The following is an 8,272-nucleotide window of genomic DNA, read 5'->3' as shown; positions in this document are numbered from 1 at the left end:
ATCCATCTCAGCTTCAAAGAGCATTTCAGGTTTAGACCTAGGCTTTTCAGCAGTAATGTCAAGCTCTTTGAATCCACTGGCTACAAGAGCAGTTGTCTTGAGTAGTTCAGCATTCTTTCTATCAACTGTACTACCACCATAGATGATTTTCCTTTGTTCTTGCTCCATTTCATGAGTCTTCAGTTTACCATACAACTTCTCAAGTGTAATGGTTTTAAAGTCAACACGCTCACGAACAGATGAAGCCTTATTCTCTAAGTGGTGAGGTAGGACTAACATAAACTTCCTGTTGACTTCTCTCTAAGGATAAGTCTTGCCATGAATACTTAATTCGTTTAACAGCTTGTTCAGTCTTTCAATGACTTGAGTAATACTTTCTCCAGGAAAGGACTTAAAAGCCTCATATTGTGAAGTCAAGATATCCAATCAATTATGCCTGACATCTTCAGTTCCTTCTCCTACATGTGCTTTGCACTCTCACAGACCATAATTTGGTGACTCATATCATCACCCATTGAATCCACCAATATAATCTGCAGGCCTTCATCCAGAGCTATCAGTTCTTTGTCACGTGCACTCCATTCAGCTTCAGGACATGACATTCTCATATTAGGCAACTCTGGATGATCTTTCATTAGCACATGTCTTCCTTCTCTCAATACTCTCATATACTCTGGATTAGATGCCCGAATATACAATAGCATTTTCTTTTTCCATAGATTATATCTCGATTTGTCAAACTGAGGAACCTTGATACTACTAACTTTCTGAGAACTCATCTTTTCATATCTGAGAAAAATTTGCAATAAACCGTCTGAAAATACGATAACCCAGTCAGTCAACAATACCAAACTAGTCAAGTCAAAACCAACAAACCCAAATCAAATCTACACACCGAAAGCACTCCCAGACTCCATACAACCAAAATCAACAACAAAACTTGCTAATCTAACGGATCAGATCTTTATATCGATCAACAAGCTCTGATACCAATTGTTAGGTCCAAATATACATACAGAGGGGGGTGAATGTATGTTTTTCATTTTTCGTTAATTAATTGCAGCGGAGAATAAACCTCGAAAATGAAATAAACAAACACTAAGAGGTTCATAGAATAATTATTTTTATCAAGAAATTAAACCATAAAGGTTTGCTTACAACTCCGAATATAAATAATTCGAAGCAACAAATATAGAGAGAACCAAAATAATAGCAATTAATTTGGGGTTCTATCTATCACTCTAAAATTCAAAGTTTCTATCAGAAGATATTAAATACAATCAAGACAGCTTTAAATAATGAGTGTTACAAGTTTGTAAGGCTTTAATGGTAAGAAATAAATTGGGCAGCACTTCTCTCCTTAATTTCAATAAATAAAATCAACCCACTCTACAAGAAAAATTCTGCAGAGCTTTAATGGTGTTTTGCTGAGAAGTTCTATTTTTCAATCTGCTAAAAATTAGTTTTGTAGTGGTAGAATTGTAGGAGAGATAAAGGGACTACGTGGCTACCTCTTATCCATTTATTTGGATGTGCTAAGAATATTGTGTGGCGATCAGAATAGAAGAGAACAACATTTGAATTTCCACCAACTCATGTGTTGCGTCCACTACTGCTGTTTAGTTTGCCTCAACATTTGATTATTTTTGTTTTCTATGGCGACTGCATAGTGGCATCAACAGATGAAATCCAGCTGCCTTTTTTCTTTGCAATGTTTCATCTGTGACGACATAGATTCTCTCTCTCTGGCGACCAATTTTTTCCTATGGCGACTTGTGCTTGTTTTCTTCTTCTATTATTTACTTTGCATTTACATGTTGTACACATACAGGTACACAAAAACTGCTTTTCTAATCGCCGCATAACAACAGGGAGGAGAGGTCGTGGGAGCCACGCGGTGAAAACAGAATTAGGCAGCCAGCGAATGCATTTTACGCGTGGGTGGCAAGACTCCAAAAGCTAAACATAAAAACACTGCCAATTTCCTGTGTTGGTTTTGATTTCTATTGTTTTCAAAGTTGCATAGCTGTGGGTCCACTGAGCAATTAAGTAAACAAGACACAAAATGAGCTGCCAAATTTTGATTAATTCAATTACTACAAAGCTCCGTCATGTGGGTTATTTTGCCGAATAAATACCCAATTGATTCGAGTGTTTAATCTAGAAAGAAGAAAATAGCTAAACATTTGAATTTTAAAAATCAATAAATAAATAAAATTAATTTTATTTATTTATTTGATTAAAAATCAAATATTAATTTATTTTTCCAAAAATTAAATATTGATATTTAATTAAATAAATAATTTTTTTGAGATTCATTTATTCATTTAATAAAAATCAATTTTTAATTTATTTATTTTAAAATCAAATATGATATTAAATTAAATAAATAAATGATTAATTTTCATTTATTCATTTAATAAAATCAGTCATTGATTTAAAAATAAATACAGTAAATCCTCGGGTTGTACTCCTCTGTATCTGCAAACCTTCTAGTCTCCGGAATTTTGTACCTCAAAATATTTCTAGACTCCTCGAGTACAAAAACCACTTAATAGTGTTCCTAAAAATAATACTTCGTTTCCTTTCACGGACACTGACGTCTAGTGCAAGGGTCTGGTTCACAGACGACTAGTTCCGCTCTCAGGCCTTCATATTATACCCATATAAACCATTGTTAAGTCTTCTAGCGAATATAACCAACTTCACTAGGAATCCTTGAGGTCTTCACACTAATTTTGATAACTGCTTCGAATGACACCAACCTTATTACTCCGATGCCTGAACATATTAATGAACTTCATACGGATCGTTGTTGACATCTTCTTCACTACAGCTAACAAAACCTTTTGTGCATGTACCCAATTAATAATCTGTACTGATCCTAGTGGAATATAGATTATTTCAAAGTCCTATGTTGAGTTATCCAAACCAGTATTGTTGAGATAAACATACAGCTTCAATCTTGCTCAACAGTAAATGATCGTCCCAATTGCCTTTAAAATCAATGGCACACACACGGAACATGTCTTCAATTATTTGGATTGTTCTCTCGCTTTGGCCGTCGGTCTATGGATGATACGCCGTACTCATATTCAACTTACTTCCCAATCATTCTTGAAAACTTCTCCAGAATCTTGAATTGAATCATGGATCTCGATCAGATACAATAGACACAGGGACTCCATGACGCGCTAATATTTCTTTCAAATACATGTGAACCAACTTATCCAGTGAAAATCTTTCATTCATATGCAAGAAATGAGCTGATTTGGTTAGTTCGTCCACTATGACCCAAATATCATCATGGTTTGCTTTCATCCTTGGTAATCCAACTATAAAATCCATAGCAATGTCCTCTCATTTCCATGTTGGAATCTCTAGTAGTTGTAATAACCCACTTGGTCTCTGGTGTTCCGCCTTAACTCTTTGGCACGTGTAACATTTCCTAACCCATTCCGCAATTTCCCTTTTCATATATGGCCACCAATAATTCTATTTTAAATCTCTTTACATCTTGGTACTTCCTGGATGGATGGAATACCTTGAGTTGTGAGCTTCTTGTAGAATTTCATTTTTCAATTCTTCCATTGGTGTTATCCAAATTCTGGATGAAAATCAAAGAATACCTTGATCGTCCTTTTGAGTGCATAACTCTTCTCCAACCAAATAATTGTTATCCTGATCCATTATTTCTTCTTGGCATTTCTTTATCTTTTCTAGCAATTCTGGCTGAAAAGTCGTTCTATACATCTTTGCTTCATCAAGCTTACAAATTCTGACTTCCAATTCCAATTTCTGAAATTCCTTGTATAATTCTTCATGTACTGTCAACACGTTTAGTCTTTCCTTTCTGCTCAACGCATCAACTACCACATTCGCTTTTCCTAGATGATAGTTAATTGTGCAATCATAGTCCTTGATCAGCTCCAACCATCGCCTCTGTCTCATGTTAAGCTCCTTTTGCGTGAATATGTAATTTGAACTTTTGCGATCTGTATAGATCTCGCATTTTTCTCCATATAGGTAGCGTCTCCAAATCTTCAAGGCAAAGAAATACGGGGTTCTGCTTCTGGCGGCAACATGCTATTGGGTGGTGAATACCATCGCTGCTAGCTCCAAGTCATGAGTAGGATACTTCTGCTCATGAGGTTTCAGTTGTCTAGACGCATACACAATGACGTTATCATGTTGCATCAAAACACAACCTAATCCCTTATGAGAAGCATCACTATAGATTACAAAATTCTCTTGATCATCTGGAAGTGACAAAACATGTGGTGTGATCAATCTCTTCTTTAATTCTTGAAAACTTTCTTCGCATTTCTCGTTCCATATAAACTTCTCACTTTCCTAGTAAGCTCCGTCAAAGGCGTCACAATCTTCGAGAATCTTGAACAAATCTTCGGAAATATCCCGCTAATCCCAAGAAACTTCTCACTTTTGTTGGTGTTTTTGGCCTTTCCCAATTTGTAATAGCTACAATCTTTGCTGGGTCCACTTTCAATCCTTCATTACTCACTACGTGCCCTAAGAATTGAACTTTTTGTACCCAGAATTCGCACTTTGAAAACTTTGCATACAACTTATTCCTTCTCAAAATTTCCATAGATGTCCTTACATGTTCCGCGTGATCTTTCGTTGACTTGGAGTAGATCAAAATATCATCGATAAACACAATTATAAACTTGTCCAAATACTCCTTAAAAATTCTGTTCATCAAGTCCATAAATGCTGTTGGGGAATTGGTCAATCCAAAAGACATCACTAAGAATTCGTAATGACCATATCTTGTTCTGAAAGCTGTCTTTGGTATATCTTCAGGTTTGATCTTTAATTGATGATATCCGGATCTCAAATCAATCTTAAAAAAATACTTGGCTCCTTTCAGCTGGTCAAACAAATCATCGATTCGGGGCAATGGATACTTGTTCTTGATCGTAAGCTTATTGAGTTCTCGATAGTCGATGCATAGCCTCATGCTTCCGTCTTTCTTCTTAACAAATAATACCGGTACAACACATAGGGATACACTGGGTCGAATCACTCCTTTTTTTAATAACTATTGCAATTGCTTTACCAATTCCTTCATTTCAACAGGCACCATTCTGTATGGGGCCTTAGATACTGGTTTCGTTTCGGGTGCTAAGTCGATTGCAAATTCGATTTCTCTATCTGGAGGAAGTCCTGGTAATTCATCTGGAAACACGTCTGGAAATTCATTTACCACTGGAATGTCTTCCATTTTTGCTGGATTTTGACTTCTATCTATCACATACGCAATGAAGTACTCACATCCTTGTTTCAGTAACTTCTTGGCTTGAATCATCATCAAGAACTTTTTTGCTTGTTTCTGACCTTCAAACATCACCACTTTCTCGTCTAGCGTCTTCAGGATTACCTTCTTTTTACAACAGTCTATCTGAGCATCATGCTTAGATAGCCAGTTCGTTCCTAAAATAACGTCAAACTCTCCTAACTTAAATGGTATCAAGTCAGCAGCAAACTTATTGCCGGAAATCTCAATCTCACAGCTCTTAGACACTTGATTAACCGATAGACGTTCCTGATTTGCTAATTTTACGGTCATAATTTCACTTTGCAATTTAATTGGGCAATTCAACTTATCAACAAAATCTTGAGAAATAAATGATAGAGTTGCTCCCGAATCTACTAGAACCTTTGCACATAAATAATTCACAGTAAGCGTACCTTCCACAACATCAGTGTCCATGATAGCATCTTTCACAGACATGTCATAAACTCTAGCTCTGGGAGCTTCATTCACTACTGGAGGGGCCTCCATGATTCGCAGTGTATTATTGACTGGAACTGATGCCTTGTAATCCCTTGCTATATGTCCTGGCTTTCCGTACTTGAAACAGGTATACCCAATTGCTGGAACTTTTCCTGCCTGATTCCTAGTAGGCTGATCCTTGTTGGCTGGCTTCCTAGCTAGCTGGTTACGGTACTCCCTTGAATAGTGTCCCCTCTGGTTGCATCTGTAGCAGGCCACATTCAACATATTGCAAACTCATCCATGCTTCTTTCCACATACTTGACAATCTGGTAGACCTGGCCTCTACTGGGTTGGCTGGTTCCCAGTGGCTGGACGTTACCTTGGCCTTCGTTGTCTGTATTCAGCCTGTTGAAATTCCTTCTGGGCTGAAACTTGCCTTTCCTCTGATTGAAATTTGGAAACTTCCCTGCTTGAGACTGTCCTTCACTCCCTTCAAACTTTCTCTTCTTACCTTCCTTCTCTTTCTGAGACATTTCAATTTCTGTCTCCGCAATCATAGCTTTATGCACAACTCCTACATACGTGTTCAATTCAAATATGGCCACCTTCCCTCGGATCCATGGCTTGAGTCTTTGCTGAAACCACTTAGCCTTCTTCCTATTAGTTTCCACATATGATGGCACAAACCTAGACAATTCCTCAAACTTACTCTCATAATCTGCCACTGATAAAGTCTTAAAAGGTTACCTGAGGGTTAGTCTGCCTCTGTTGTTGTTGAGTCAGTTGGACTGTCTGTTGGGCCAAAATCTGAAGAATTCGGGCTACAGTTGGGTCTATGGGACCAGGATTCACATTCTGGTTATTGCTGTCTTGGGTATTGTTATTGTTGTTTCTTTCTTCATTTTGGTTGGTAGCACGGGTGTTTCATCTGGGAGGCATTTTCTGTAAAGAATCAAACAACTTATTTAGCCTTTAAATCAAATCCCTTTTACTGAAAAGATTTTTGTAAAACAGAAATATCTCTTTTTGAAAACATTTTCAATAGTCAAACTAAGTAAATTGCATGCTTCTTTACAGAATATAAATAGTTAGGGAAAAATACAGGTTATCACAAGAGTTTTATAACTGGTGTAATAAAATAAAACATGTATAGTAAAGTAGATGACCATACTGGAAAGGAAAGGTACTGGTGTATATCAAAGTTTGGTGGTACAAGCACAAAATATTTTATTAGGCAAAGGTACAACATGCCTATCCATTAGTCAGCAAGTCTTGTTTATATATATTCCCACCAAAAGTCTGATCTTACATATCACACATTATTATACATATATCAGCCGTCACATCATCTCCGTCGTCTAGTTTCATGTACTCTCCGGGTCACCTGAATTTTATTCCGAAATTCCTTCACATTCCTGCCGACATCTATAGTCCTAATAATGTGTTGTAGTTCCCGTATATGTGCCCTACAGGGCTTCTCACTCTAAAAGAAGAGCCTCATACTGGAAATTAGTGAAGAAATTCATTATCATAGATTACCAAATGAAATTTCAAAATCAAGGAAATTGAATGAGAAGGAATAGTGAAGAAATTGTAGGTATGACTGAGAGCAACCATACAAGTACATAAGATGGCCAGTCACTGCATAGTTCACAATACATAATTCGATGGCATCCCACCAGACCCTTTTATTACACAGACAAATACTCAACGCGTATGCATTGTTTGCCCCAATCGACCGATAGAATTCCCGAGAAAAGAAACAATGTTTAGATAGAAAAATTCACAAATAGGGAATGAGAGAATCTGATTTATAATAGGATCAACAAAATCCTAAGACGCACCCCCAGCCGAATGTCCAATAGAATCAGAATCAACAGGTAGAGGTCCTTGAATAGGTGGTCTCATACTTGGAGGTAGAATAGTTCGCATTGGTGCAACCCTCGCAACAGGTATTATGGCTGACACCGGTGGAAGACCAGGACGTGGATCAGATGACGGTCCTCCGACGGAAGGCTCTGAGTAATCAGATGATATCGAAATAAAGGAATCTGCCATCGTTGCTATTTAAAAATCATGTTGCTAAATAAGAATCTCGAATCTCGTCACGAATCATACTAAAACCTACCATTTAGTCGTACTCAACTTCTCGACGTTCTATTTCTTTATTTCCTAATACTAACCTTAACCATTTACCCATTCCTGACAATCTAGGCTTGTGGCAGTGACTTTAAACTGTGGCTCTGATGCCAAAACTGTAACGCCCACCAAACCCGGGTCAGAAGTTTGGGGTCCACAACACACACACACGCCATATTTAAATCTGTTTGTGAATATAATAATGATATACATGCAATGACCCTACTTACCATAATCTACGGATCGACTGAGTTCAAAGTATGCCCACAAGCTACAACCTCATTTATATTACAATCGTTCCAAATTCCAGTTTATTTGTCTTATAACGGAAGTTTAAACTTTATTACAAACTATCAACACAAGCTAAGCCAAACATCATCTTCTAGCTTATTC

The sequence above is a fragment of the Apium graveolens genome, chromosome 7 (assembly GCF_009905375.1).
Source record: "Apium graveolens cultivar Ventura chromosome 7, ASM990537v1, whole genome shotgun sequence".
In the NCBI taxonomy this organism is placed as follows: Eukaryota; Viridiplantae; Streptophyta; class Magnoliopsida; order Apiales; family Apiaceae; genus Apium; species Apium graveolens.
The sequence above is the reverse complement of the archived record's forward strand: the minus strand, read 5'-3'. Positions refer to the sequence as shown.